Here is a 5809-nt window from a genome sequence, read left to right on the forward strand (position 1 = left end):
AAATCACTTGAGGGAAAAAAATTCATAAATCATGGGTTATCTAAAAATCGTGAAAAATCGTGAAAAACATTAGTGTAACTCAGTTTTGCACCTCCCTAAACCTCTAAATGTGATTGGCACTCTTTTATTATGGACCCAATTTTTCATTTCAATATACTAGTGGCATTGATACCGACTGTTGCTCTCATTCACCATGTGGACCAGCTTCCGACTGGCTGCAAAGGAGAAATGGGATGAGCTTGATAAGCTCTATGGAGCTCGTGGGGTAAGAATTCCAAGATGTCACTCAAAATTGATTTTTTTAGCTTGGAACTCAAAGAGGGAGATGGCATTGGAGCCTTCATCTCTCACTTGAAGGGCCTTATGGCTCAACTTGCATCAGTGAATACGAGAATGGATGAAGATGATGCAGTGGCTATTTTTTGCTAAAAGCAGTCAAGAAGGTGTACCCCACCTTAGTCACCACCCTGAAGAACATACCTAATCCCACCCTTGAAGGAGTCATTCAATCTTGTCTTGATGAAGAAAAGAGGCCAAAGGGAGGAGCTGAATCTTCAAATGCAACAACTTCATCGAATATCGAACAAGCTTTGTCACATCAAGTGATCAAAGTAAGATGTGTCCATTGCAAAAAGGTGGGTCATTTGGCAATTAATTGTTAGATTAAATATCCCAAAATGAAATGTAACAAGTGTAAACAAATGGGACATATCACTTCTAAATGTCCTAACAAAGAGTCTGATGCTAACTTTGTATCAGCCTCTCTAACTCCACTGATGTTTTAAATCTCAATGTAACCACACCTATATTCCTAACCTTGTACGCCTAATGTACCTCCTAGTACTCAGGTGACACCTGATTCACAGGGTAGTGGCCGTTCCTCCCGCAGGTATATCTTTTATGGCGATTACGGAAGTATTTTTTACGAACTCACATCTCAATATATCGTATGTTTGTATTTGCGCGAAGGCATCAGCGCGACGACAACAGAGTACCACACCACCAGTGCCCCCACCAGTGCCGATGCGCACATGCACTGGGACTTTGGGTGTCACATGCGACATCACACATGGGACATCACACCTGACGGGGGTATCCTTTAGGTCGGAGCCGGCATCGCCTTCAGACGACGAATGAGAGATCTTTGCATGTCATATCTACAGCGAGTTCATATACCATGGCAGTAAGTATTATTTAACATAAAGAATATGAATTACAGTTTTTTATTTGAATTACTAACTGACTTTATTTTGCAATGCAGCGATCAACTCGAGGATGACAAGAAATATGTCATCAACACACTGGAGAAGGAGTTTGGGGCAGGATGGAGTCGGAAGTGGTTGTGCTGAAACAAATGTGTAAACTCCTGAGTAATCGACGCGACAATGCACGAGAGAGAGAAATGAAACAAAATGAAATGCTATATTTACTTCTTCAAAAGGTCAAAATGACCTATGAAATGCTATATTTACTTCAAAAGGTCAAAATGACCTATGAGACCAAAAAGTTACCACCAGAGAGCTCTGATACTAATGGGCAGCATGGGGTGTGTTGCGGGGGTTAAGGGTACTACGGGTAGTCACTGAGGGTGCTGCTGGAACTACTACCATGAAATGCTAGAAGACTACTGGCTTCGATGGTCTATTGCTAGGCCAAGTCGATCCAGGGAACCTTGCTTGATTGCGGGTACTGAAGGTTGAGATGCTGATACTGGGGTTGAAACGCGAGATAGAAGCCTGTACACAACTAGAGTAAGAAAAATGAGTCTGAGGGGAATCAAACCCCGACACTAGCCATATGAGGCTATCACCACGAGACTCCCCACCACCCACCCTTGTTAGTAAGTTTATTAAAAAAAAAACAAGACTTCACAATGAATGATTTTGAGATTAAATCTTACCGAACATAGGCTTATCCGTGAGTTGATACGTAAGACTACTGGTCCTCATCATCATCTCTGAGATAAACCGTCAATAAAATTTCATCTTCATTATCCTTGTTGACTTCTTCGAACTCCTCGATCGTTAAATTTGTCTTCACGTTCATTTCCTCCGTAGGCTCGACATCCATTGTTTCCTCCTCTTCGGTGTTTGTAGTGTCAGAGTCTGGATCGTTGTCGTTCTCATCACCTACAATGTCATCATGATCGATGGATATACCTCTCTGAGGTCGATGTGTCTAGATTCGAGGATGTAATCAAATCATCTTGATCCGCAATCTCAGAGTCAATGCTATCAAATAAGTGTCGACCTCTAGGTTGGACATGCACAACTTGCCACCATGGATGAGCATCTGTATTCTTGTAAAGAATGCTTGTTCAACATGAGTTGGCAGAATGTAAGGCTCTTTTGTTGCACGCAATAACTTCGAGGAGTCGTCGGACCAAAATCCGGACGGTTCTCTTTTCATTGTGGCATTATTGCCTTTATACCCGGCACGGAACCAATCCACCTTCAAAACCACCTGTCAAAATACACGAATCAAAACTTTAGAATTATGTTTAGCTTTAAGAAATCTACATGTTATTGTTGCATGAAGAGAGATCTCATTTACCTGCTTGAAGATACGATATGATACTTCATAAATGCCGACTATGGTTCCCACGTAACCAAGTTCACTGTCGATAAGATTTGTGTCTCTTGAACTTGCACGTGATAATTGCTTAAAAGAGGCAACAACGCAAGAATCCTGAGTTAGACGTAAGTCGTTAATAGATTTTATCCGAAGATGTTGTCCATAAGCCCACATGTTGGTATACATTCGAGCCTACACCAAAACATAAATTATTAAAAAAAAATTTAGATTCATTTGTTTAGTTCAGAGTTTTCAAAACCAAACAAGTTACCTGTTTTTCACACCCGATCATAAACTCTCTTTGTCCCGTAGAGATTGGCTCATGATCACTAACCGCACGTTGCATACGGGTGTATAACCAATCCATGAAAGTAGGTACGTCCCCGTCGTTATTTACATTGGTTTGACGTCTGGATCTCCTCTTTTTACGTCTACCAACTCGTTTGCTTGCAAGTTCCTCCTCGTACTCATCAACGAATTGTTGCATGCATTCGCTATTATAGACAATGAAAGTAGAAATATCCAATTTATCTTGGATCTTAAGTCGAAAAGGGACTCCCTTACCTGACAATATCTCGTCATCCATGGTAGAAGACGACTCATTTGTCCATACGCGTGGAGCTCCAGAATCGGTTTTCTCAAGGTATTCACAAACGTAATACATGCATTCTTCAAGCATCCATCCCTCCGCCATAGAACCCTCTGGTCTTGCTTTTTGACGTACATAACCTTTCAATACTCCCATAAACCTCTCGACCCAAAACATCCATCGAGTGCTGACAATACCAGCGAGCTCTATCTCGTCTACTAGATGGATTAGAAGATGAACCTAGATATCAAAAAAGGAGGTTGGAAATTCCTTTTCCATTAAACAAAGAAGCTCTATACATTCACGCTTCTTTTGTGGAATTGACCCTTTGGCAATCTCTTTAGATGTAATCCATCTATCAGTAAAAGAAAGAAGATATTAGAGATGTTATTGAATAAAGAAGATATTAGAGATGTTATTGAATAAAGAAGATATTAGAGATGTTATTGAATAAAGAAGATATGAAATAAAATTTTATACTAAAAATTAATGAGCAATAAATACCTTGCAAGCGATCCAAGGCGATATATCACATCTCGGACTCCTCTTGTAGTACATCCATCAATAACAAGGGGTAGAACATGCTACATACATGATTAATCCGATCAACAAACATACAAGAAAATAAATACTTTCAAAGATCTGAATAGATTTACCTTCACAAAATTGTGCCAATCGTGTGTTTTTAAACCAGACAAGCTCTTGTCATCTAGAGTGAACATGTTTCGACAAGATGCTCCATATCCTGTAGGCGTACGAATCGACTGAATCTTCTTGTTGATAGTCTCCAGCTCTTCTGTCTTGAGCACCCATGGGGCGGGCTCGTAGGTTGTCTCATGTCGAGTTTCATCATAAAGTGGCCATAGATTGGGCTTTGAGTTTTGATCCTTTAAGTCATTTCTTGCAGCCCCGTTGTGTGTTTCAAGCCAACGAGGTGTTGCCATAAGGTTTGACCAACGTTCTTGAATATGTGCATGGGATCAAGAAGATGACATATCCTCAAATCCTTCCAATATTCCAAAGTATACCATATCGAAGGACTTTGAGCTACAGTACGTTTTCCTCTCACTCGCTGCTTTACAGCGTCATCATCATCGCCGTTTATGATCTCTGACTCCAAATCGATAGCGGGTCCAACAGTCCACTTTAGATACCAATCCTTTGGTGTCATTGGTATTGGACATCTCCCTTCTTCTACCTTTCCACCATTAAAATGTATGGCTTGTCTTCTGTCTCGTAGATAATGATCCTAAGATAAAAATTGTCTATGTCGAAGATATATATTTTTGTTGAGGTTTTTGCTATAAGTCGATCTCAACCAATCACCACAAATTGGACAAGCTTTATAACCCTTGGTACATATCCCTGCATGGAAAACATAACAAAGATGATTAGCGTAATGAACATCGTACAAACTAATGAAAGAATATATATATTTAAACCATTTACCTGAGCAAAAACCATATCCTGGAAAGTCGTGGATAGTCCATGCTAAAATTCCACGAACAATGAACTGTCTTTGACCGATGCTTCTGGACATATCCATGACATCAATCCCTCTCCACAAATCTTGAAGATCGTCAATGAGAGGGGCCAAATAAACATTCAGATCTTTAACTTATCGTTTTCTCGAAATTAAGAGTGAGAGCATTAAATGCTCTTTCTTAATGCTGAGATACGGGGGTAGATTATAGTTAATAACTACCACTGGCCATGTAGACCATTTACTTGATCTCATTGAAAATGGATTCACGCCATCCAATGCTACACCCATCTTTAAATGGCGTGGTTCTTTTGCAAAATTTGGCCATCGCAGATCAATATGCTCAAATGCAGGACAATCTGATGGAATTCGCATTACTCCATCTTTGCTCTTGTGCTCCGCTCCCCATGTCATAAGCTTAGCTAATTCGGGACTTTGGAACATATGTTTTATACGCAGAGCCAGGGAAAAATGTCTCAATACCTTTCGAGGGACCTTACCTTTCTCCTCTTTATAACGAGGAGTTTGACATTTTGGACATGTCACACCGTCCTCGTACTAACCTCTATATAAAATACAATCGTTGAGACATGCATGTATAGAAGAATAGTCAAGTCCAAGACTACTTATCATCTTCTTCACCTCATCATGTGATGTAGGAAGGGAATTGCTTGTCGGCAAGAACTTCTAAGAGAGTAGCCTGCAAAGTCCATTAAAAATATGATCAATAAGAACAAAACATATTGTGATTACTCCTAAAATATTTAGATTTAAAAAAATGTTAGATTGTTACATACTTCAAAAGTGCTGAAATGGATATATAACTCCATCCAAAACGGTTTTGAAGATTCAGAATAAGTAAGCTTGCACTAAGTCGTGTCAGTTGGCTTCTTGCGTAGATATGCTTTAGAGCTTCTTCTCTCGAAGATACTTCTCGTTTGTTATTAGGAATATCGCTCGCACTATTATTTTGATTCCAATCCTCAATAAAATCAGACATGCCATCGTCATCATCAAAGATATAGTCCCGCACATTATTGAAGTCCTGAGAATATTGTTTTTTTAGTCTTGCATACGCATTAGGATCACTCCTGCGTAGGATCCTCATGCACTCTATTGACATGTGAGATGCGTCATGTGAACGTTGATTTGTGATATTGTCG

At 39.8% G+C, this 5809-nt stretch overlaps 1 pseudogene; it reads right to left on the reverse strand.

Moving 5' to 3' along the window:
* Nucleotides 1-1935: 1935 nt before the first annotated feature.
* On the reverse strand, nt 1936-5060 carry LOC147625199 (uncharacterized; annotated as a pseudogene).
* Between the last annotated feature and the right edge of the window lie 749 nt (nt 5061-5809).

Source organism: Cibotium barometz, chromosome 24 (assembly GCF_041138505.1).
Source record: "Cibotium barometz isolate CiBa-2024 chromosome 24, ASM4113850v1, whole genome shotgun sequence".
NCBI classification, from domain to species: domain Eukaryota; kingdom Viridiplantae; phylum Streptophyta; class Polypodiopsida; order Cyatheales; family Cibotiaceae; genus Cibotium; species Cibotium barometz.